The sequence below is a fragment of the Lacerta agilis genome, chromosome 8, assembly GCF_009819535.1.
Source record: "Lacerta agilis isolate rLacAgi1 chromosome 8, rLacAgi1.pri, whole genome shotgun sequence".
Classification (NCBI taxonomy): Eukaryota; Metazoa; Chordata; class Lepidosauria; order Squamata; family Lacertidae; genus Lacerta; species Lacerta agilis.
This window is the reverse complement of record NC_046319.1, coordinates 59,831,900-59,858,705: the sequence shown is the minus strand read 5'-3', so window position 1 is coordinate 59,858,705 and position 26,806 is coordinate 59,831,900. Positions and strand designations below refer to the sequence as shown.

The 26,806-nt window shown below is 43.1% G+C and overlaps 1 long non-coding RNA gene across 1 annotated transcript; it reads right to left on the bottom strand.

The window, feature by feature from the left end:
- Positions 1-3,564: 3,564 nt before the first annotated feature.
- On the bottom strand, positions 3,565-26,806 carry LOC117052222. The gene is made up of 3 exons (XR_004427232.1): positions 26,650-26,806; positions 6,271-6,358; positions 3,565-3,630 (listed from the first exon to the last, which is right to left on the bottom strand). It is a non-coding gene; the product is annotated as an uncharacterized LOC117052222 (long non-coding RNA).

Sequence of the window (26,806 nt, the reverse complement as noted above, 5' to 3'; positions counted from 1 at the left end):
ACAACAACAACAACAACAACAACAACAACAACAACAACAAGTTATAAGTGCAGTCCAGGGATCATCCAGTTTGTAATAAGGGTTAATTCTGTTATCAGTAAGTCAGCTAAGAAGGAGTGGAATGTTGCTTAGCAACCAGGCAGCACCAGCACTATTGCTGAGATGCCATGTTCTCTGATTGGTTGTGTAGTTCTGAGGAAGTTTTTCATCTGTTTGGTTGAACACGTCCAGCCTACAACGCCTGAACAAAGACAAAAACATCTCTGTTCCTTTCTCCTCAACTTATACACTGTTTTTGTTCAGTTCTACAAGGGCAGCAACACTGAGACTAAGGAGGAAGCTGAGAAGCTGCACCAGCCATTGAGTTGGATGTTAATAAGAAGACAGGCAGATGGAGATTAGCTGCAGGCAGAACGAGGTTGGTTGGCAACCCAGTTTTTCTTTAAAAAAACAACTTGCTTTAGCATTAGTAGAACCTGAGATACGACGAGGCAAATGTACTGACACTATTCTTCTCATTTTTGTGAAAAGCTAGGCTGCTCCCCACTTTCAATGTTTTACTTCAACTCCACCAGAAAAAAAAAACCTGCGGATCCCCATGGTGGCTGGTGCAGTGTCCCACTCATCTTAAAAGACCAGCATCCACTGCTTTGGGATGTTTGGAATAGTTTGTCACATGCGTCAACATTTCAGTGGGTGGCCCCTAGTACCACTTCCCTGCTTCCATTTGCTCACCTAAGCACAACCTGCCCATTTGGTTTCCCGCAGCCCAGATGATTCAAGCGTGCCTACTTTCACCAACTGCTGCTTTCTGAAGGCCCATTCATATTTCAACAACTGGATCAAGGAGTTGCTTTCTCAAGATCTCTACCCAGTAAATCTGGGAGATTACTTTGGAGACTGTAATCAAAGTACACGCATCGGGCTTTGAAAAATAATAATACCAAGGTCTTGCACAACACCTCTTTGTCACTCCTTTGCAAGCCTTAGTCAGGTGGTAAATATCATTCTTGAGCAAGACCTCTGTATTAAAATAATAATAATTAAAAACCACATGGAAACACAGGCCCCCTCCCAAAAGCATCCATCCAAAAGCAGAAGCCTCCATTTTGCATATTGTGAGCAATTATAACCAAGGCTAGCAACATTTGTTCTTTCTGTTTCTGTTTTTGTTTTGAAGGAGAGACAGAAGCAATGGAGGGCAGGTAAAAGATACTGGATACATTCCATCAAGCTCCACCCACTGGCTCAGTTGGCATAAGGCAGAATAGCAATGAATATTCATAACTGGGGAAAACAGGAATATGTGGAAGCCCAAAGGCACACGATCTGAACGAACCATTTGCAATATAAGGCCCACAACAGAAAGCACACCTTTGCTCGTATCAACCATATTAGTTTATCTTCCCTCCTTTGGCTTTATACCTTATTGTATGACACTTGTCTTCCTTGCTAACAGTTAACAGCATGTGTTAAAAACGTATATAAACAATATATGCCATATATTTACAAAGAAAAATATGTATAACCCCATTGTACAACTTGTTTGTTGATGTTTTGCTGGACTGCTCTGGCAGGGTTCCTCTTAGGTTCTTAGGGATCAGAGGTAGCCAATATGGTGCCATCCGGAAGTTGTAAGACTCCAAATCCCATCAGCCCCAGCCAGCATGGCCAAGGGTCAGGGATTATGGAAGCTGTAGTACTCCAACATCTGAAGGGCACCACACTGGCCAGCCCTTTTAGAGATGTTTTGATAGAGAGCAATACACCACTTACTGGATGAGAAGTCTGCCAACGAGTATTAACTATGATGAAAACCCCATGTTCAGAGGCAGTATACCTTCTGAGTATCAGATGGTAGAAAGCCTGTGCTTGTGAAGTACAGATGCATGTATTTCCTCCAATTCCTTCTTAATAATGCATGACATACATTCCAACTTCCTTAACATGCGAAAACTCTTATCTGCCACCAACACCCTCTCAGTAATCTGCAAGTCCATCCATGAGATACTATTAAGAGGGCCATTTTCTTGTACTGCTTGAGGGCTTTCTGGTGGCATGTGGCTGACCACTGTGGGAAATCTGGACTAAACAGACTTTCAACAAAGCTTTTCTTATGTTCTTAATTAACTGAGAGCTGTAGTTTGTCCTCTTTGACTTCATTCATTCCTTGGATATGGGGTTTGCTCATATTAACAATCTGAAGCACGCTACCTTAAAAGACTTTACCACTCTGGGGCAACGGTGCAAAGAAGCTCACACAAAAATTTCAGACCAGTTACAAAGCCCTATAGCCCCTAACTGCACTACAAAGAGAGAGAGAAGAAAAAGAAGCAGCAGCATTTTAATTTGTTTGTTTATTTAGATGCATAATCTGCCTGACCCTAAGGGTTTGTAGCAGATAAACGAGCGTGGTAAAGCAGAAGCTATAAAAGAAGATTTAAAAGATTAACTAGATGTCTAAATTAAAATACACAATTAAAAGGAATCCTTTATTAGCCTTGATAGACATTTAGAAAAGATCATGTGTTGCTTTTTGGAAGGTGCTTTGTTTCAAACGCAACACCAGAGAAAAGAAAAATCCAAAATGGCAGAACAACCACCCAAAAGTCTCTGCATAGCTTTGTAGTGTCAGTGTTACACTCAAATGACAGCAAACTCGAGGAGGTACTCTTGATGTGTCTCTAATTGTGTCTGCACTGCACAGCTCAGTAATCCCTGAGCTCTAGTTCGACTTTATTTTATATTTACAAGTTCCCAGTTTTAGGAAGGAATGCATGCAATTAGACCTAAGTCTCTGCTTGCTTGCTTTATTTCTCTTTCAAAAAAAATTAGACAGAAATGTTTCCAAATGCTGGTGCTCTCAAGATACATGAAAGTCCTTAAATATATTTTAAAAAATTAAAAAAAATTGCCCAGTAGCACCTTAGAGACCAACTAAGTTTGTTCTTGGTATAAGCTCGTGTGCATGGTATCTGAAGAAGTGTACAACATGCACATGAAAGCTTATACCAAGAACAAACTTAGTTGGTCTCTAAGGTGCTGCTGGACAATTTTATATATATTTTGACTGCATCAGACTGACATGGCTACCTACCTGAAGGTCCTTAAAGTCTGCTTAAATGCTGGTCATGGGGCACACCAAAACAACAGCCTTACCTGGTTTGATAGTCATTCCCTCTTCCCAGGAAACCTGTGAGGAGCAATGACACATGGGCTGGCAGGGCTGCTGTTGTGACGACGCAACCTGAGGCCATTGCCTCAGGCGGTGGGATTCTGCAGTGATCCAGGAGCGGCAGTTCCTACTGCTGCACCATCTGATTGTCTGTGGGTGAAGTGGCCGCTGCTGCCACCTCCAATATGGCACTGGTGCCAAGGTGGATGCCTTTGGCCTGCCCTGAAATTCCTGTTCCAGCAACTGCCCTCCACTGGCCCTGGCAACAGTGCTTGAAGCCAAAGAGGAGCAGCACCTGGATCAAAAGGAGCCAAAAGGCCAAGCCACAGCTTCTTCAAGGGTCGGTCCGGCGTTCAGCTTACCTGATTGGTTTGCCTCCTCCTTCCGGCTCTTCTCATTGGTGCTCTTTTCCCAGGCGTCCATTCATTTTGTGTTCACTGCTACTGCTGTTCCTGCTGGGAACAACACAGAGCTACTTTTTGCCATGCTGAGATGTACAGGTATTTTGATGTTCTTAAAAAGTTGTGTATTTACTCAGAAGTAAGGCAAGGTGCTTGCAGTGGGGGCGGGGCAGGCGGGTAGTATTGTGTGTCTTGGATGTACATTTGGAGGTCTTTTAAAAACTGCATTTACTCAGGAAGTAAGACAAGTTGCCTGCAATTGGGTGTCTTGGATTCCAGCAAAACTGATGAAGGTTATGCCACAGTCTTAAGCACACTTCTCTGAAAGGCATAGTTTGAGTGCAAAGGTCTGGAGCAGGATCTAGCTTTGCAGGGAGGCAGACCTGGCCAAACTGCAATAACTGAAATGGCAAAAGTTAATGCTTGTACCATTAGTCACGTGGGCTATCAACACTTTATGTGCCTGGATCTTGTTTGCTGAAAAATGGATTGGGCAGATTCTGCCCCCAAATGAGGAAATCACAAAACCATGCAGCTGCCAAACAAAGGAGTCATTCCTGTTAAACTTAACTTTTCCTCATGTTAAAATTATGGGTAGAAATAGCAGAACATCAAAGTGTCCCTATTTTCCAGGAATGTCTCTGGTGATTTAGAGAAGCAGTCCCAGTTTCCAATTAGATCCTGGAATATCCTGCTTTTCCTTAAGACGTCCCTATTTTCATTTCAGAAATGTGGGAGGGTATGGAGTTTTCTGACCCCCGAGCTGTCCGAAGGCAATCCTGTATAGGGAAGTTTATTTTAATGTTTAAAGTTTTATTATGTTTTTATATATGTTGGAAGCCGCCCAGAGTGACTGGGGCAACCCTGTAAGATGTGCAGGGTGTAAATAGTAAGCTTATCATTATGGAATGGGGTGTCCCTATTTTCATCGGAGAAATGTTGGAGGGTATGAAATAGCCAATTTCCTTTGCTTTCTTAATAACAATGCAAAAAAAATGCAGGCCTTTGGATGTAGCAATTGAGGAGCGAAACAATGTCTTTTTCAAATATTAAATTATTAGCAGCAACCATTTTAGGGCTTAGCTGCCTTCCCTGGGTCTCTGTAAAATTAACCTCAAGACTGGGTATTGGATGCAATTTATCTCTGTATGTATGTTGATGTGTCGACACTGCAAGGCACAGTGCAGAGGTGGTCATTTTGCATGCTAGGGTAGGATGGCTTGTTTTGAACTACATTACCTCCATCTCAGTAAACTAACAGGGAGAGCGACATTCTGTGGTTTACCTCAGGTGCCAAAATGTATTGAGTGGGCCCTGTGGGCTAGTATTAGAGATGGGCAAATCTGCTCATTTTAGTTTCTAGTTTTTCCAATCTTAAATTATTCACAAACAAACAAAAAATCCTCATGAAAATTCATGAGCATTTAGTGCAATCTTCTCCTAATATTGTTGTTGTTCAGTCGTTCAGTAGTGTCCGACTCTTCGTGACCCCATGGACCAGAGCACGCCAGGCACGCCTATCTTTCACTGCCTCCCGCGGTTTGGCCAATATATATATAATTTAATAATATATATTAATACATATAATTTCAAAATTTTCGCAAAATAATTTTCCAAAGCCATTTTTACTAATACAATGCATTTTTTCATGCTATTCTCACCAATAAATGCATTGTTTATGCACACTGCATCCTAGGATATTAATCTTTGTATATGTTCCTTGGCTGGAGAACTGCATTGCAAAGTTAAAAGTGCAAATTTTGCAGGATGGTTGTGTTTCAGCTTGCATATTGTTTCAGAAAGTGAAAAATTAGATACGGTTGCATTTAAATTCAAACTGAATTGAATTTCTCCCTAGCTGATACAAAGCTGAAAAATAGGTTTGTGAGACAGCTACGCTCATAACTAAATAATCTCACTTTTTACAACAAAAATGCCTATCTTCAGCCATATTCTGGAAATTCTTCAACAACTATTATTTATTTTAAGAAAGTAAACTTCATTCCTGGGTAAGGTTGCTAACCAACATGTATTTTTTTCTAGTTTCATCAGTAAAACTATGATCTGTCACATGTAACCAGTATGTGTCCCATCAGGTAAGATGTAAAATCTAGATTCTGTCCTGGTTCTCCCCAACATTGAATTGACCAGATTCCATCTTGGCCCCTTATCCTTGCTCCACCAGTGGTTTTGAAACTAGAAGTTAGCAGCAAGGAATGGAAGAGAAAACTGATTCAGTTTGCATTTGAAGGAGAACCTACTTAATTTGTACTTTCCAAAATAATACAAAGCCCTCCTTCAGAATTTGCATTTCTCCAAATTTTGCAGTGCCATTTGCAAGTCAAATAGTGTGTGCCATTTTAGGGTAAACTCTGCCTATATTAGTGAAAATAACTTACATAAATATATGGGGGAAATTGCTCTGAAAGAAAATGTGTTTTTTAGGAGAAATTCACTGTAAAATGCTGGTGAATTTTCATGAGTAGTTAAAAGGGGGGGGGGATCACAAACTGGTGTAAAAATGTGAATAATTAAAGACTGGGAAAATGAGAAGCCCAGAGAAACCCAAATGGATAAATTCACTCATCCCTATTACCTGTCCTCTGGAAATCCAGAGTCTTAAGCTAGTACTTTCTCCACATCATTCACACATTTTAGATTGCAGTTACTTGTGACGCTCATTTAAACGCCTACCTCAAGAGGCTGCGGCCTACTTGCTCCCTTCTGCTCTCTCCAGCTTGGCAATGATTATTGTTTACCTTTCAGGGGCTCTTTTTCTCTCCTAAAAAAAGAAAAAGAAAAGGGGGGAAAGATCATGGAACACCCAGGCTTTAATGTATGTAATGAAACTGATACAGTAATTTTATTCCTGGGTCATAAATGGAATGGGCTGTAAAGTAAAGTTGGGTGTTTTTTTGAAACCAGCCTCAAAGAACGAATTGTTCCAAAGGGTCTGGTTAATGAGACAGTGAAACGTATATGAGGTTCATGTTGAAGAGAGACCAGCTCTTGGTCGCTTTTCCTTCCTAAAAGATCTGTGCTCCCTCTCTCTCTCTAAAAAAAGCCAAAATAATATATATTCCTTTCTCCCTCCCTCTCGGCCTCCTCAAAACACACAGCCTTCGAGCAGCAGGAGTCGTGAGCCCTGAATTCATTTCTGGTTAACAACTTGTGTGGCCTTTGTGAGAGGCATTTCCCAGCTCTAGCCCTCATTTCCCTTATTTTGGAACAAAAAAGGGGTAGCAATCCTTAAGCATTCCCAGAAGAGGGGATCAATTAGGAACCCCTCCCCATGTGCTTACACAGAGAAGGAATGGACAAGAGGAGAAGGAGAAGAACTCCACCGCCATGCACATAGTCAAGAGAGATGGGCGCCATGAGCACGTCATGTTTAACAAGATCATGTCCCAGATCCAGAAACTATGTTACAGTCTCATTTTGGACTTTGTCAGCCCTGCTGCAATACCATGAAAGTGATCCAAGGCCTGTACAATGGGGTTCCTACTGTAGAACTGGATACTCTTGGCTTCTGAAACAGGAGCAACGCTGACAACCAAGTACCCTGACTATGCTATCCCCGCAGCAAGGAAACGAAGAAATTATTCAGCGAAAATGGAAGGAGTAAAGCAAATCTTTCTATGGCACGCACACTCAGGAATCTTCCTACTGTCCTATTTTGCACTGAGAGGCGCAGCCTCTCACTGGGTGGTGAGTGGGCTTGCACGTTCCTATGACCCTTGTGAGCAAAGCCATCAGGAGTCTTGTTTATTTAATACTTTGGCTCTGATAAATACCAAAAGAAGAAAAGAAGAAATTCTGTGTGCTCCAAGAATTTCCAGTGGTGGCACCAAAAACAGATTCTGGAATAAGCTCAGGTATAGATCATGCCCAGTTTAGCCTTACATTTACAAAACATTACAGGGGGGACTTCCTATGACATTGGACACAAACTCACGTTTGTTTTTCAAAACTGGGTTACCAAATGGAGCAATGCTTACGCAAAATCATTCCTCCCCCCAGCTAAACTTTCGGTTGGAATGAAAAGGCAACACTGTCTTTGTCAAGAGGTGGAAAAGGGTGTGCCGAGATCTGGGCACATTTTCATTCACAGCGATTTTTATCTAGGATATCAGCAATCTTTGATTCTGGATCATATGCTTTGTAGAGAAAGGCCGTAGCTAATGATTTAGAGGAGACCAAAACTGGTTACAGAATCTGGGCCTGTGATGATGGGGCTGTCTTATCTCATTGTTTCAAGGAGGTACTTTAAGATAATGCTCCAAACTGTCCAAGGTGGGATGAATTGAACTTACACAACAACTTCACAAGCTCATCAAAAAAAATCTGGGAGAGAGGAGATCATAACAGACTTTAGAGATGCCAAAATTATCAATCTCTCTTTTTAAAAAGTGATAGAACAGATTTGTAAATCACTTATGAGGTTTTGATGACGTAACCATATAGAAATCCTCTTGAATGCATAAAAATAACATTTAGTTTTGTGTGGCATTTATACCCCACCCTATAAACAAAAAGGCTCTCAAATTGTGCTTAAAAATAAAAAAATAGTATTAGGGTGGTCTCTGCCCTCAGGCTTGTCTTCTAAAAAGCCATGACACTCAAGGAAAAAGAAGTGGGAGGGAAGAGGAAAAAGCAAGCTCCAGAACAAGTTCTTAAAGTGCCAATTCTTATGACGCAGTTAAGAGCAGCAACTCCACACTGATATCAGTGGTGGTTCTGGGAGTCTTGTCCTTTATATGCCTCTTCATCCAGTCCAGCCCCATGATGGTGATGAGTGGCTACTGCTGCTGCTCTGCTTGCAGTTTTCGGCCACTGGTGCCACCATGCATGTGGCTGCATCTAGGAAGCCAGGCAGAGGTCTGGTGGGAAACACAGAAATGTTTGGTGGGTCAGTTCTGGACTGTGGGACAACAGCACCCCACCCCCCGGCTGTAAATCCTTGCTCTGCACTGGCTATCCTGATACGCCTGGAAATAACAGCAAGTCAAATTTCCCTCCCCAGTTCCCATTTTCATTTTTTTAAAATAATAATATTTATTGCTTTTTTAAAAAACACCACAACATACAAACAAAACACAAAAATTCCACAATCCATCACATTGCTATTTTCCATTGTGTGGAGACTTCCCTCAATTCCCCTCCCTGAGCTGCATTGTCCAGTTATCTCCTATAGCAGGTTCCTCTTCTCAAATCTCAAATTAAATCATATATATTACCGAAACCTATTTGCACTTCCATAAGGATACATTATATATTACAATACTTCTTCAGATACTCTCTAAATTTCTTCCAGTCTTCTTTCACCTTCTCCTCTTTCTGGTCGCGGATCCTTCCAGTCATCTCGGCAAATTCCATGTATTCAAACATCTTTATCTGCCAGTTATTTATCGTAGGCATCTCTTGCGTTTTTCAGTGCTTGGCTATTAATAACGTAGCTGCTGTTGTGCCAGTTCCCATTTTCAAGGGGCCTTTCAGCCCCCATGAAAGCAGGGAGGGAAACTATGGCCATTTTATGAGAGCGGGAGAAAGATTGCAAAGTTTTCAATAGCGGAGCTAACTTACATTGCTCAGAATAGGTGGTGAGAATGTCCCCCACTACTTTAAAACTTTTTGGGTAGACAATCAGAGCATGTGCAAGGCAGGGCCGTAGCTAGGGGGTGATGAGGTGGGCCCCCACCAGGGGCACAGGCAATCTGTTAGAGCCAGATTTAATGTGTTCCCCTCAAATGTTCTGAGCAATAGATTTTCTAATGGTAAAACCTCTGTTTTATGCGCATGTGATAACAAATCAATAGAATCCCTTTACCATATCTTGTTAAATTGCCCTTTATACATTGTTCCCCAATCAAGGATTCTGAGTTCAATCATTCTGGAAATTGTTGCTAAACCACCTGAATTGCATCTAGCTTATCTACTCCAGGACATTGACTCTTATAGAACATTTCAGGTTGCCAGATTCCTGATTTCAGTTCTTTCATATAAAAGACTTCATGGAATGCTGCATGACTATTAAAAATCTAGTAAACGCTATGCGCCATCTTTATCTTTAAGGCCATAATACGGTACATCTAGAGATTGTAAGTAATGCGAAGGAGATTATGCGATGAAATATTTTAGTTGATATTTTAGAATGTAAAATGCTGTTTTATTTACTGATTTGTTTTACCTTGTGGGCTTATAGCCGAATAAAGTATTATCTATCTATCTATCTCTGTGGGCACAGGCGATGGGGGCCCCCACAAAATCAGCTAGAAATATGTCCATAAATATAAATATTGATTATTGCCTCATAAGAAATGGTTTTAAATAGAGGGTGAATTGAATGGGTGGAGGGGGGTGAAGGAGAGGTGAAAAGAAGAACTAACTTGTCTGTGGCTAGGGGGCGCAATCTGGACAGTTCTGCCAGGGGCGCAAGAACACCTAGCTACGGCTCTGGTGCTAGGTATACTAGGACTTCCCAGTGCTGTCTTGTTTCCTGCTGTGAGCAGCCAAACATGTATGGAAGGATGATTTGATACTTGATTTAAATAAGGTGAGTCAGACTCTTCACACCACCCAAGATGTACGATATTCGCCGCCCCCTTGTTCCTACATAGAAACAACAACAACAACACCCCACACAAAAAGTCTAAATCTAGAAAGCAAAGAAATGCTCCTTGTTTGGCTAAAGAAACACTGGAAAATGCATCACTATGCTACCAGACAAGTCCTATCTGCACTATACATTTAAAGGAGTATAAACTTTCAGTATGCTTAACAAACTACACTTTGCTTTCTTTGGGGAAACTCGTGACTCTTTAAAGTGTTGTGGTGCTGCTTTAAGAATATAACAAGAGCCTGCTGGATCAGGCCAATGACCAATCTAGTCTAGCATCCTGTTCTCACACTGGCCAACCTGATGCCCATGGGATACCAGCAAGCAGGATGAGAGAGCAAGAGCATGTGCAGAGTTGTTTCCATTCTGACAAAAACTATGTCATTTGGTTCATTGTTTGCTGTATCGAATACCACATTAAGGGTGCTGAGAATTGTTAGGAGCCCCTATTCGTCACTACAATTCCCAGAGTTCCATGGGAAGAGAGGTTGATTGTTAAACCACTCTGGGAAATGTCTCAAGGGGGGAAAGGTTCTGCAAACAGTACCCCTAACTGTTGCTCCAGCGCCACGCCCCTCACCCCCCGCTCGCCCCCCCTCCCGAGGGGCAGCCAGCACGGGAGGGAGGCGGGCAGAGAGGCGGCACGCCGGGGGCGCCGAGGGATTGCCGCGCAATGGCGGCCAATCCCTCTAAGACGGCCCTGGCTTCATGCTGATTGTAAGGAGAGAGATCTGGCACAGGGATGCACGTAGCCCTCCAGATGTTGTCGGCCTACAATTCCCATCATCCCTGACCATTGGCTGGGGTTGATGAGAGTTGGAGTCCAACAGCAACTGAAGAGACAGGTTCCCCACTGCTGATCTAAGACACCCATTTTGTTTTTCCCAATCAAGTCATGGGCTGAACTTAATTTTCAACTAAAATCCCAACTGTACTTGGTGCAAATGCTTTGTGTGGGGGGGGGAGGAATATAAAAATACAAGGATCATAAGATCATGAAAACAGGAGCGGGGGTTACACAAATGTACTGAAAGCCCAATTGGGTAAGGACGACACATTTTTAACCAAGTTCCTTAAATCAGCCCCACAGTTCAGTTGTATTCCCTTGGAAATCCTCACAAAGAAAAACATGGTGAATGAAGTTTGGTTTTCATTAAAAACTTGAATGTAAGGGTTTTTGTCGTTTTCAATGGGCCTTTGATTCCTACAGATGGAATGTTTTCAGAACCTTTTTTTTAAAAAAAGAAAGACTGTTCCGTACTTTCCTTTCTTACAACGGCAGAGAAATGTAAGTAAATTTGAAATCTCTTGTGTATGTATATGTGTAACCCCACAACTGCCTCCTCAGTCTGTCACAGATACGCATGGACAGATTCCCACGCACAAAACACATAGTAGTGTATGCATACCTGTACACACAACATGCATGCACAAATCCACCAAATTTCTCACACCCATAAACACGACATCCTTCCACTCTTCCCAACATCTAACTGCTGCTGCATCAGTGTATCCTGGGACCTTGAAAGGATCCCAGCTTGAAATCCTTGTTTGTCAATTCCACAAAGCTAGTGGTAAAGATGGCAAGGAACTGGGGCATCCATTGACAACACAGCCAATCTGCAAGAGGCAGGAAATGCTTGGCTCCGGCCAAGTGGCCACTACAGTTGTTCCAAGAGCAGGCTCTATGAAGCCAGCTTTCAGGAGCCTGATGAATGCTACGCTAAGCAAGTAAGACAAACCATGAACTGAGACGACAGAGGCAACAGGTGTCTGGTTCTATCAGCCTGAAAAACACCATACATACTAGCTTCCCAGAAGCAGGTGCTGGGCCTCATCTCAATGCACACAGAAAATTAGAGTAGCTCCCTACTCCTAAGCACTGTTGAGGCTGAGACAAACCTGCTCACCCACTTTTGTGCACCTTTTTAGCCATGCCGCCCGCACCCCCGTGTTTTGATTAAGTTTGGTGCACCTTGCAAAACAGTTCACCCGATCAGTTACAATGGCTTCACTTGCACTCACTTTCAATTGACTTCACTAGCCCTCAGTGACATCATCACATAGCCAAATATGATTGACTGGACAGCTTCATGGTGATATCACATTCACTATGTAATCTCTAACTGGATAGGATCACCTTAGCATCTAATTTAGTAAGCATTGGCTTCATTTGTCCCCACATAGTCAAATATGATTGGCTATGTAATAATATATGTCATCAGATTTGCTGCAGGGTCCCTGGTTGGTTAGGATTACCTATATGGCTAATTCAGAAAGGAGATTCACTATGGGGGATATGATACCCAATTGGATTTTTAAAAGCGGATGAATATGAACAGTCTAGCACTTCTATTGTATAAAAAGCACTATTTTTGACCTAGAAATCAAAACTTTAGAATTTGTGGCATGAAGCTGTTTTTTAAATCCGCGTAGATATGTTTTTTTTTTACTTCTATTTTTTGTTGATACAAAGAATTAAGAAATGCAGTACATCCTCCCCCGCCCCCCCCCAAGAGTCTGAAGTGGTGCAGTCCTGGAACACATGTTACCACATGATCTGCTCTTCGTGTAGAGCAGTGGCGCAGTTCATTTTGACTTCTGAACGATTTCTTTTTTTTAAAAAAAAAGCTGTTTCATCACTTTCCAAGATGCATTCCTTGCCAGGAAGTTCAATGCCCACTGAGCTTGCCACCCAACATTGCCCTTAGCCTAACTCTACATCAAGAAATTAAGAAAAATTGTGTTAATGTTGCATTCATTAAAGCAGATTAGTTGTTAAAAATAAGAAGGCAAACGCCTTTTCCTTCACAGAGAACAGCCCCAGCTGAATGCCCAAGGAAGGAACAGCAGCACCAAGAGCAATAAAAGGGCACGTTAATGATTTTTCAAAGCACAGTTGTTCCCAGCTCAAGCTCATTCTTTTTTTTTTTCTGTAGCACTTTTCATATGAGGATTTCAAAGTATTTTCCTGGCTGACATTAATTTAATTAAGACTCGCTTCAGCCGTGGGAGGCTGTGTGTTAGCAATGGGCATAAAGCGGGTGTCATCAAGTGCAGCCTGTTACACGGCCTTCTGAGCTTGTTTGTGTTTTGAACCCAAGCACGTGAGCCACCGGCCACTTGTGAAGAAGGTTCTGGGAAGGGTTGGTGATGCAAGCTCCTACAAGGGTGAGGAGGAGGAGCAGGAAAGATCTGGCAGGCTGCAAGAACAACTCAACCCATCCTTATCAGAAAGGAGAAAATGAGAGTGGTTTCTGGGATGATGCATTCTGACACTTTCGGTAAAGGTATGGATTCCTCTAAAGTAGGCTTCCTCAACCTTGGCCCTCCAGATGTTTTTGGCCTACAACTCCCATGATCCCTAGCTAGCAGGACCAGTGGTCAGGGATGATGGGAATTGTAGTCTCAAAACATCTGGAGGGCCGAGGTTGAGGAAGCCTGCTCTAAAGGCCTCCTGGGGCCTAGCAGTGCTTAAACCAGGAGCTGCCATCCTGAAAGCTAAGAGAGTTGGTTAGAGCCTGCTGGATCAGACCAGGATACTGGATACTAGTCAAGTATCCTATTCACAGTGGCCAACCAGATGCCTGTGGGAAACCCATCAGCAGACCACAAGGACAAGAGCACTTCCCCCTCCTGCAGTTTCCAGCAACTGGTGTTCAGAAGCATTACTGCCCCCCAACTGCGGAGTCAGGTGATAGTCATCATGGCTAGTAGCCATTGATTGCCTTATTCTCCATGAATTTATTTAATCTTTTAATCCGAGTTGTTGGCCATCACTGCCTCCTGTGGGTGTGTGTGCTGTGTAAAGAAGTATTTTTTTTTATCTGCGTGTGTTTGTTTGTTTGTTTGTTTGTTTTTGTTTGTTTGTTTGTTTGTTTGTTTAAAACTTGCATCCCACCCTTCATCCAAAGACCCCAGGGTGGACAAAGCTAAACTGATTTTTCAGTGCAAATTGAAAAATAACCATTATTAATATAAATTACTGCTGCTGCTGCTACTACTACTACTACTAATCAGGGGCCTGTGGTGAGTTGGGGACATGCGACTTATATGATTCTTCATACCCAAAGGTCTCAACATAACTTCAAAAAACATATTACAATAATAATAACTAAAAATTGTTGCATTAAACAACTCTCCAAGTTAGGGATGGGGGAGAAATTTGATTCAGTTTTTATTTAAAGGCAAATTTTCACTTTCTGAAACAATTCGTGAAGTAAAACACAGCCATCCTTTGAAATTCATAGTTCTCAGAATTTTGCAATTTAGTTCCCTAGCCAAGTTATGTGTACAAAATGCATGCACTAAAGTATAGTGTGCATATAAATACATATATTAGTGGTAGCAACATGCAAAATGCATTCTGTTAGGAGAAAACTGCATACAAATGTGTATATTAAGAGAAATCGGTACTAAAAAGCTGGTTAATTTTCACTAGGACTTCTTTTTTAAAAATTCACCGACTGCTATGGAAATGTGGAGGACTAAGCTGAAGACGGGGAAAATAAGAAACTCAGAGAAGCTGAACCTGACATATTCCCCCAAGTACACACTGCTGGCCATAAAATGATCAGCAGCAATCACACACAAAAAACAGTAGGCAGCTGTTTTGAGCAGGCAAGAGACAAATTGAAATATTCAAATGCTTGGGTGTATTTTTTTTTTTTAAAAAAAAACAACTCTTAGCCAGCAGGTGAACTTTGAGCCTGGCAAAGTTCTCTGAGAGCATTCCAAAGGTGGGGAGCCATTGCAGAAGAGAATGGTTTTACGAAATGGTGCCAGGGACATGGGCAATAGTGAAGGTGCACCAAATTAGATGTATGGCGATCAGATTCACCCACCCCTTGTGTCTCTGCACATACCAAAAAGAGATCCCCTTATCCCTGGTATATCCCCGCCGTTGGCCTTTAACTGGGGCTGATGGGAGTTGGATAGGATTGATGGGCTGGTTTGCAAGTCCAGAACTTCTAGACAGCACCTGGTTGGGGGAAGGCTGGACTAGAGAGTGTGGGGTTTCAAGGCTTCCTTGCCACCTACCACCACATTCTTTTTTATATTAATCGACAACATGTGCACCCTCTCTAACGAAAACCAGAGTGGTCTTCTAAATCCGCTTTTGTTCACAAGAGGACTTGCATCAATGCCCACCCATCTCCCTCCATAATCTGCCATTTTCTCTTCATTTCCAAAAGGTCTGCACTGTCTAGATAGCACTTTCCTGCGCTAGAACCAGAGGAACGAGTTACAGTAGCCAACGGGGTTTGCATCTCCTTTCAGTGTAACAAAAAAACATATGGGGCAGAGGGAAGGAATCGGTCGCAATACATGAATGGGCAATGTTGTTGCAAAATAATATTTCCCCCCCTCATTTGTTTATTTTCTTTGTTGCTTAATACTTTTGATGATACTCTTAACCGTTGCCAAAGGAGGGGGGAATGGAGGGGGGAGAATACTTGGCAACTGACAGGTTACCGACTCCCAATGCTGCCTTGGGGGATACGAGTGCAGCTCCTGCCCTTCCACAGTTCTCCATTTCAACGCAAAAGAGGCTGCTATTAATACTTTCATTGGCCAGTGTACAATTAAAACAACAGTATTTCAAGCTTTCCAGTTAAAAAATAAGCCCATTCACATCCTAATATCTTGATGCAGTTGACAGAAATAACAGTGCATGCCTCTGAATTCCCAGTTGAGGGGAGAGGGCTGGTCCACTCAGGTCCTACTTTGGGGGCTTCGCATTGGGGCATCTGGTTGGTCACTGTGAGAATGACTAGGTGGGCCGTTGGCTTCATCCAGCAGGGCTCCCATTACGTTCTTAACACACTACCCAATGCCTGGATGCTATGCCCATAAAAAGGAGAACATGGGATGAAACGTTCTCCCTTCCCATTGCATGTTTGATGTTTGCTTCATCAAAACAGTTGGGTTTCTTTTCTGATGGCACAGTAAATCACACCACCTATCCTATCCTAGCGAAGAGAAGTCATTAGAAGAGGAATAGAGGTGGTCTGATCGTGCCATGCCGCCTTCAAAATGTGCATACATTTTTTTCTCGTCCTGGGCCCAGTTTGGGAAGTGATAGGGGTCACTGTTCTGCAGGTTTCAAAGGGGTTCGGCTTGAACCAAGAGACAACCAATTGTTATGGGTGCCTATTGGATAGCATATGCGACAGCGCCAACCTGCAGCGCTGGCACAAGCCATCTTGCTGCTGAGGCAAAGCTGACTAGATTGGCAGTTGAGTCTACCCTCAACATTGGTGATAGGAAGGCATCAGACTAGCTCAGGTGGGCAGGGCAGTTGTGTGGTACAGACAGCCTCATCCTTCAGCCCCTTATCTCTTCTACCCACCACATAGCATCGACCACCTGAGAAATTTACCAGCTTACCAATTCAGTGTTATGAAACCTAGAAAGCTGCCTTATACCGAGTCAAACCATTCATCTGTTGAGCTCAGTATTGTCTACACTGACTGGCAGCAGCTCTTCCAGAATTTAGGCAGGAGTCTCTTCCAGCCCTGCCTGGAGATGTTGGGGGTTGAACCTATGCACTTCTGCATGCAAAGGAGACGCTCTGCCACTGAGCTACAGCCCCTCCTAAGCGCATTATTAGCCAGTGTACTCTTATGATTGTTCTGCGTTGTTATAATTACTATGATTTCAAATTCTTGCTTCAGTTTATTACCAGCCCTTCACCATAAGGCCCCCCCAGGGGGGGTTACAACAATTTAAGGTACAATATTTAAAACGGTCTAAAATTACACTCCCAAGAATAGGGTAACAGTGATATAGCTATAGATTTTTTGTTGTTTAGTCATGTCTGACTCTTCGTGACCCCATGGACCAGATAGCTTGACAACCACCAACCTAGATGCCTTTTAAAAGGGGATTAGAGAAATTCATGGAGGAAAGAGGGCTATTGGTGCCTATTAGCCACAGTGGCAATGATCTGCTTCCAGACCAGGTGGCAGTAATGCTTCTGAACACCAGTTGCTGGAAACAACAGGAGAAAAGAGTGCTTTTGTGCCTGAATCCTGCCTTTGAGTTTCCCAGAAGAGGCATGTCCTGAACCCCTGGCCTACCTGGCAGCAAGTCAGTATGTCCAGCCCCCAGTCCAGGGTCAATCCACATGTCCAAAGTCCAGACTGAAGCACAGTCCCACAGAGACCCTGGAGCATCCAAGCTGAGGCCCACCAACATGGGCAGTTGAGCAGACACAGCACCTCAGCTCTGCTGCCCTTTTGTACTTTGCCTGCTGAGTGCAGCATCTGAGCTTGATGAGGTATGGGACCCTCACCTGTCCTGAACCTACTGCAGCTGAGGAATCACAACCTCCTCCCAGAGCTAGCAAGCCCCACCTGGCCAGCTAGGGAGCTGTGCTGTGCTCCTACGCCTCTCCTGGAGACAGGGGCTCCTCTGGCTCTGGTTCTTGTGCACTGCCAGTTCATGACAAGGCATTTGGTTGGCCCCTACGAGAACAGGAAGCTGGACTATATGGGCCAGATCCAGCAAGTTCTTCCTAAATTCCTATGTTGCCATCTCCAGTTTATCAACTCTGGAGACACTGCTTTGAGTTCACACTGCTTCCCTGAAAGATCTAAGAACATTCCTCAGCTTAAGTGGCTCTGCTTTGTTGTTGTTGTTGTTGTTGTTGTTGTTGTTGTTGTTGTTGTTGTTGTTCCCCCCTGGCAGATAAGGTGCTGCTTATTATATAATATGACATAGAAAACCCCCAAGGGAACACATCATCTCATTCCATCACTTGGTATGATCAAGCACCAGCATCACTAGCTTCTAAGGTGCTCTCCTCTCCTCAGGGGGAAATTGGACAAAGAGCTCCACTTGCTGCCTCAACTTCCTCACAGCAGCCGTACCTGCCTGCAGGTGTCTCTGCCAAAGAGACCCACATGATTGCAACCAATCCATCATTCAAAATGATAGCAGCTGCCGGAAGTTGCCATGCAAGAGTAGCCTGTCTCCAAGGCACCATCTGCAAGTTCTGAGGCTGTGTAGGTGGTGAGGAGGTTTCTGTGAAGTCAAGTTCTTGGTAGAGTCTTGCGTGGGCAGGGTTTCTGTGGAACTTGGAGGAGCAGAATGCTGCTTTCTCTCTCGCAGATAACGTGAAGGATATGCTCCTCAGGAAGCTGAAGGGAGCCTTGGGTAGGGAAGAGAAAATCTGTCCATCTCAGTTTCTCAGCTTCTGAATCTTAAGTTCATTGATTTAATATTCCCAATCTTAAATAGCATTTTAGTGTGGAATTCTCCCAATAGACACATTTTAGTATGCAATTTTGCCTATTATGCATATATGCAAAACATATTTTTTATAATGCATTTTTGAATATTATTTTTCACTAGACAAGGGATAAGTGAGGTTGTATTACCCTCTGTGTCTGCCAGGGCCCACTTAAGATTCCTACGATTTTACATCAACCTTGCAAACACTTCAAACACATTATTGGCCAAACAAGCCTTTGTATCTCTTCAAAAGAACACCACTTGGCGTCAAAACCTATCTGAGATCCTGGTTAGATACACCCTACCGGAGTTTAATACTCTCAAACTGTGGAGCCCGGACAAAGTTCGGGAATGGATCCTGGAGAGAGATGCCCTGTTAGACATCACAAAAATACAGAACCCAGGGTCCTCCCACTGGTTTCCCCGACTGAAAACAGTCAAAACCTGCGCCAATTACTTGGCGAATATCACCAATCTCACCCTTCGGAGAGCTTTCACCATGGCCCATTTTCATTTTTTTTTTAATAAGAATTTATTGACATTTTTTACTTATGACAACATACACCCATAACCACACCTACATTTATACACATACAAAACAAATACAGTTATAAATCAAATACATACATTGCCAGGATTTTCCTTCTTATTTAAGCATCTCATAAAAAATTTCTTTTTCTTAATCTTGACAGTTGACTTCCCCTGCCTTTTCACCTTCGATTTTATACCCATAATCTACTTTTTAACCTCTTCTTTTAAAAATTAAACTCAATTATATATATAGAATAAAACATTCATCTTAATCTTGATCATCTTAGCCTATAAACTCAATCGACTTATATTGACTTTACTTATAACACATCATCATAAATCTTCATAAATCATTCTTGTCAAATCTACACTATCTCCTCTGTCCTTTAAACTGCTGCTAATAACATAGAAACTTCAAATATCTCCTTTCTTATTCAAACAAAAAATAAAACTAAATATAGCTGACAGTGTTCACCCTCCGATTTCAAAATGCCATAACAGACTGTTTTAGATTTTACTTAATACTTCACCCCACTCCCCCTCTGTCCATTGTCCTTCTCCTGGTGACGCCAGAACCAAACTTCCAAATGTCTTCTTTTTCCAAATATCCACAGATCCAGGCACAGTTCAGAACACTCCTTGTAACGAGCCTCAGGGTACCCATCTCATCTTCTTTCAGCTGCTCCGTTTCTTTGTACCATTCCTTTTCTTCTTGTAAATATCTTAATTCTTTGTCCCTTGCCCCCGAGCTCACACCTCGGGGACTGGATATAACAAATCTTGTCGTCGTCTTGGGGCTGCCACCCCCAAAAAACGAATTTTTTTCCCGGAGTAGCCCTGTCATTTCTCTCCATCCTTCCAACAACCCTCTCAGCTCCTTAGCAAGGCTTTCTTCCATAGTATCAAAGATTTTAAAAGCCTCCTCTGTGGGCAATAGATTTCTTTTCAAACCCCCACACAAGACTTTCACTTTCCGATAAAGCAGTTCCAGCCTCAAAGCATTGAGCCTTTGTTCATCCGTTAGTCCAGAGTTCAAAACAAGTTCAAAGACGAAGCCCAGCATAATGGTAGAGGGGGAGGGAGTGGGTGTCAGATTACTATTCCTGTCTCTATGTTCGTCGCCATTTTCCTAAGCCGGAGCGCAAATGCCGCAGCTTTAAACGGAGATATTTTCCGCTAGTTTACTTCCCAAAAGAAAATTTCAACAGTCTCATGTATCAAAATTTAAATACTTTGTAACCAGTTCTGTAGCAGCAGTCGCTCAAATTGGTTAACTTCTTTCACTCGAAGGGAGGGAGGCAGGCTGCCTTTCTCCTTCCCCCCGGATCGTCCAAAAAGCACAGTATCTAATCCAATCAAATACTCACGACCACCGGGTTTCTTTAAATCCATACATCAAAGGTAGAACTTAGACGCTCATCACAGGCTCTGTCGCCGCATTTACATCCCGGTTGGGGCATATCCCCTATGGCCCAGCTCCGTCGTCCCTTCACCCCCACTCCCCCTTTACAGGGGGGGGCGAGGGAAGGGTTCGGAGCCACAACGGGCACAGCCGGGGAGCCCAGGGTGCGGGACGCTCTTCCCGCACCCCAACTGGAGCCCCGCTTTGCGGTAGCGGGGCTCCTAACCCCCGGGATGGACTGGGCGCTTCGCAGCCGAAGCGACCCACGACCACCCGCAATGGCGTCGCCGCCGAAAGTCCATCACCATGGCCCATTTTCAAACTATTCCTACGGCCTATCTGTCAGGCAGATATGCAAAAATCCCGGTAGAGCAGCGTATATGTCCTTGTCATATGAGAACCAAAGAGGATCTCACACATTACATGTTGTATTGTCCCATCTATTCGGCCTTCAGGGATGTGATGTTACAAACTATTCCCAAATCAATAGTCAACTCTGAGGACCAAGTAAAGTTTTTGCTAGTGGACGCTGATCCACGGATTTCCCACGTGGTAGCGGTCTTTGTGGTGAAGGCTATGAAAACTAGGGTATGGTTCCTGGATGAAATGGTGAGGTCCCTTCCATTGCTCTCCTAACCTGTTGCTGTATCTTCTTTCCCACCCCATTCAAGTACTAAACTCTCCTTGCACCTTCCCAACCCCATTTCTGGAGCCCCCTCTTTCTTCTATTCCGCAGCCCCACTTTGCACCCTTTTTCATCCATCTACATTTTATCCTCACAACAACTTTGTGCTGTGTGAAGAATTACTTTCTATTCCCTGTCCTGAATCTTTCCACATTCAAGGTCATTGGATGCCCCTGAGTTCTCGTGCTAGGAACAACTCCAGAAAGTGGCAATAGCTAAACTGTTAGCACGCATCCACAAAAGGCAAAACTAACAGCATAACAGGAACCATAGATTGTTTTTCAGGAAAAGGGCATGCTACACCTTCAAAATAAGGACAGTTTGGAGCATTTCCATAAAATACCTCCATGGAACGATGAGCTAAGGCAGCCCCCATTACACGGCATCGCAGGCCCAGATTCTGTAACCGGTTTTGGTCTCCTCTAAATCATTAGCTACAGCCTTTCTCTACACAGCATATGATCCAGAATCAAAGATTGCTGATATCCTAGATAATCACTGTGAATGAAAACGTGCCCAGTGTTCGGCACACCCTTTTCCACCTCTTGGCAAGGACAGAGTTGCCTTTTCACTCTGGCAGACAGTTTAGCTGATAATAATTGATTTTGTGCAAGCACTGCTCCATTTGGTAACCCACTTATGAAAAACAAATGTGGGTTTGTGTCCAATGTCATAGGAAGTCCCCACCCCACCCCCAGTGAAAACTGAGGGGGCTAAGGATTCTGTAATGTCTCTTAAATGTAAAGCTAAACTGGGCATGATCCATACCCGAGCTTCTTCCAGAACCTGTTTTGGTGCCAGCACTGGAAATTCTGGAGCACACAGAATTTCTTCTTTTGGTATTTACCAGAGCCAAACTATTAAATACTGTATGTATTTACAAAAAAAGAAGCAGAGATGTGAATCAGTAACTGAAGTCGCACTGTTGTTATCCTACTATAGGACAACAATATTAACTACATTTTAATTCCACTTCCCTCCAAGGAGCTCAGGTATCCCCTCCTTTCATAACAATCCTGTGAGGTAGGAAAATAGGCTGAAAGATTATGACTGTCTCAAAGTCCCCCAGTGAGTTTCAGGATTTGAGCTCAAGGAGGATTTGAACCCAGCTCTCTCATATACTGATATGGGGGTGGGCAACCTTCCTTCTGTCAAGGGCTACATTGCTGTCTGTGGATGGAGCCATCCCCCTCCCTCTTTGTTTCTGTCTCTTCCCCTCCCACTAGCAGCCTGCTGAGGGAGCAACATATTGCTCTTGCCAGTTATCTGAACTGATGATTGCTTGCAAATGTATTTTGAAATGAAGCCAAAGGCCACATAAAATTAGGCCAAGGGCTGCACACAACCCTAGTACTACACTTGTCCACTACTGTTTGGTAAAACATGCTTTGCTACTACACCACACTTGGTCTCAAAAGAACTTCCCACTTTTAAAACTGATTGGATACAGACTATTGCAAAGTAAATTAATAGAGCATCAAACAAGCAGATTAGGGGTCCTGCCACACTGCCCATGTTTTGTGGGAGGAATTCGAGTGCAATACTGGAAATTTAGGTTTGCGCAGTTGAAGTGGGTTAAAGTATTCTGTCACAGTGGGACAACAAATTGGCTTCTTCTTTTTAAAGGACTTCTTCCAGTTTGGAAACTGATGGGTACATGAAAAGTATAGGCTGGACAAATGGCTAACAAGAAAATGTGTCGATACCCTGCAAGAAAATCAGGATGAAAGCACATTGTCATTTAAACACCCTGTAAACAAACCGCAACAAATGCTCAGTAAAACCTGCTTATTATCTAACCTTCTGTGTCAGCTTTGTGCAAGCATCTCAGGATGAATACTGAATAATCGGGTCACCTAGAGGAGCCCTAGATTCAAAAGCATTGTGAAAAAGTTGGGATGGGGCTCTTGGAGAACGCTGTTTCATTTGAGAATTGGGGTACTACAGATAAGTCCCTATTTTCACCTGTGAAATATTGGAGGGTATTCTGAATGCAGTCCAAAAACAATGTCTCTTCACATGTACAAAATAAGTGCAAAGAAGTCCAAGCACTCTGCTTTGTGATGTACGAAGCCACATCTAGTAGCATTCAGTGTAGCCCTCCAGAGGTTGCTGAGCTATAACTCCCATCACCCTCGGCCATTGGCCATGCTTGCTGGGGCTGGTGGACGTTGTAGCTCAGCCACATCTGGAGGGCCAAAAATTCTCTAGACCTGGTCAGCAATATAGGACAGTAGTTGGGAACTTCAGACCCAGGGGCCCAGTGTGGCCCTCCAGACCTCTCTACCTGGCCCTTGGATTTCTGCCCAGGCCATACCTCTTCTCTAAGGATTCATACCTGGCTGGAATGAGTCATTGTACTCTGATAACAGCTGTGGCTTGCTTGAACAGAGGAGAGAAAGGAAGTGTGTGTAGAAACTAGTCCACTGCACAAAGGTAACATTTACATTAACTGTATACCAATAATTAAGTAGTCAATTACTATTGGTATACAAAACCCTCATCAGATTGGGACCAATTTACTGGCGGCGTTTCTTTATCCCATAGGTGGCAACTTAATCGTTTCGATCTGGCAAACTGGCGGTACGACAAGTGCCACAAAACACTCCTTTCGCATTTGTGAGATATCCATCTTTTAGTGTGGCAGAGCCTACACTGAGGAACTCCCATCCTGCTGACCTCAGGCAGGCACCTCCCCTTGTGCTCTTTCAGCACCTGCTTAAAACATTTCTGTTTGCACAAGCCTATCCAGATGCCTATATGTTGATATGATTTAATCTCTTTTGTTGTTGATGTTAATTGTCTTGAAATGTTTTCAATTGTTTTCAACTGTGTTTCATCGATAATGTTAATAATTCTTGTAAACTGCTTAGGGGCTTTGCTGCAATCAACTGTTATATATGTTTTGTTTAATAAAATGGTTTGAATAATTGCTCCACCCACTTTTGCTTTTGGCCCTGCCCACTAATAGCATACAGTCCCTGGAAGATTGGTGAGAAAGGAATGTGGCCCTCCAGTTGAAAAAAAAGGTGTCTTATCTGTGGTATAGGAGAACCCTTGTAGGTTCTGAAGCTGGCAGCCCTAATAGAAATATTCCTGGTTTCATTAATTTCTTGCGTTATTTTTTACATCTGCAGTGGGGTCACACACTGAGTCCAGTCTTCATGCTCCATCTGTCCTCTATATGCACGTTTTGGTTCAATTTCTGCCATATTTCACAGAGTCTCCAGTCTCTCTCCCTAGACTTTCTGGAGTCCTCTTTGTTAGATGGATTGCTGGATGATTCATTGCACCCAAGAGACTTAATACAGTACATAAAATATTCTTATTCCTAATTTATTTCTCTTCTTTATTTTCATTCTCTTCTTTGGCCCCTCACTGGATTTTTATTTTATTTATTTGGCCATGCAACGTAAAATAAATATTCACAAATAGAGACTGTAAAGGGGGGGGGAGTAGGAGGTGGAATTGGTTTTGGACGCTGTTTTCAGGGTTCACTGCATTTCAATTTATTTAACCAGGGGGTGGAGGGTTGGGAATAGGGATGAGAGCAACCCCTCCTCACCAGTTCCATTCCTTTATTGTCCCCTGGCTCTGTGCTGCCTTGAACTACTTCTGAATTTTGCTCAGACTGGGATAATTTCTAAAATGCATTCTGAGATTGGAGCATGCATGGTTTGCTTTCAGAGCAGACCCAAGACATTTCACTTCCTGAAGTCAAGGGTGTGCTATGTGCTGCTGGCCCAATTCCATATACAAAAAATCATATGGAATAGCAGCTGAATCTTAAGGCAGATCCACACCATTCAAAGCACATTCTATGCACATTTAAAGCACATGAGTTCTCAGGAGTCTTTGCAGGGTGGAGCCATGTGCTTCAAGTGTGTATTGAATGTGTTTTAAACATGTGGATCTGCTACAACTACAGCACCGCAGAGGGGGTAGTGTCTTCCTTTGCACTTGAGGTAGGGATGGGGGAGTTTTGATTGAATCTACCTAATTTGCACCATCCAAAGCAATGCAAGAACAAAAATATAGCTATCCTTCAAAAATCACACTTTTAATATCTGTTTTAATTTTGTTTTTTGGGGGTGTTATATGATTCTAAGTGTTTTCTGTGCTGTTTTTATTAGGGTTACACACACACACACACACACACATATAGACACACACATGCACTGGGAGAAAATACACACACACACACACACACACACACACTGGGAGAAATGCAGGTTACAAATACAATGCATACAAATACAATGCATCTATTTAAGTTATAGCCATCCCCCCTATTTTTTCCATTTCTTGCATCTATGCTTATAAATTAGCATATTCAAATCAAGCCAATTGGTTTCCTTTTTTGCCCTCTCTTTCAGTGATGCTTAAGTGGCCATCCTAATCAGGCATGTTTATTCTGACCACAACATGCCCAGGCCTCATCCTACTACCCACATCTGCTTCATTATCTAATTCAACTGTGCTGTAATGACAGATGGATGTATGGTTAGTTAAATGGAAACCTCCACACATCCGGATTGCTTCACTGAGCCATGTGGCAACACTCCTACAGGAGCAATCCTTTATCTTGGCAGAGGAGCCCAGCACCAACAGTCTGCTGAATCTCCTAATATGTGTCAACATTCCCACATGTTAGCCACAAGTTCTGAGATCAAACGAGAGCATCCTCCCATTCCTACCATCCTTGCCCTGAGGTTAAATCAATGGAGAACAAAGAGATGTTGGAAGGGCGGCACGCATGTTGCTAAACACCAACAACTCCACTGATTATGTATGTCAGTGTCAAGTTTATTAATGCACTGCCTTTCTTTGAGCATTATGCTCAAGAAAGTTTGCATCAAAACAGACAAAAATACAGCGCTGTGTGTGTGTGTGTGTGTGTGTGTGTGTGTGTGTGCGTGTAACACCACCCTGCTATTCCTCAGTCTATAGAATTTAAGGCAGTGAATCAAAATGTAACTGAATAAAGCTTGGCATTTAACATCCCCATTGGGTAAGGCCCACTGATTTCTGTTTGTTGGCCCTATGTATGAATAAGTCTGGAGCTACCCTCTGTTCACCAATGTGCAAGCAACAGCTGATGGGAATTGTTCTCCAAATCATCTGGAGGGCACCAGATTGGCAAAGGCTTACCTGGGCCTCGAGGAAGGGCTGTAAGTCAGTTGCAGAGCATCTGTTCTGCGTGTAGAAGATCCCAGATCCAATCCCTGGCATCTTCAGGTAGGGCTAGGAGAGGCTCCTGCCTAAAAACCCCGGAGGAGCTGCTGCCAGTCAGTGTAGACAGTACTGAGCCTGATAGGCCAATGGTCAGACTCTGTATAAGGCAGCTTCCTGTGACCCTTAAAATACCTGTGCATGCTTCAGTACAGCCGCAGAATATACACACCTGCAAATAAAATAGGGACGTGTGCATAACCAGTGATCAATAATCTGCAACGGCTGATGAATCAGCAGTTCTGGGTTCTCTTGTGTCAAAGACTTGCTGCCATTTTGGCTCGATTTCTTTCGGTGCTTGTGTGATAAGAGGAAGCTATGAGATTAGGGCTTGTAAAAAAAATGAGATAAGAGTTGTCAAACACTTACAGATGATATATACCGATTCAGTTGACACAGGACTGGTTCTCGTAAACAGCAGCTATGGTAGTAAACCTGCATCTGGGCTGCATCACTTCAGACTGTATGTGGGGACTCACATTAACTCAGTGTGCCGACGAAGAAAAACACAAAATACCATCCTCAG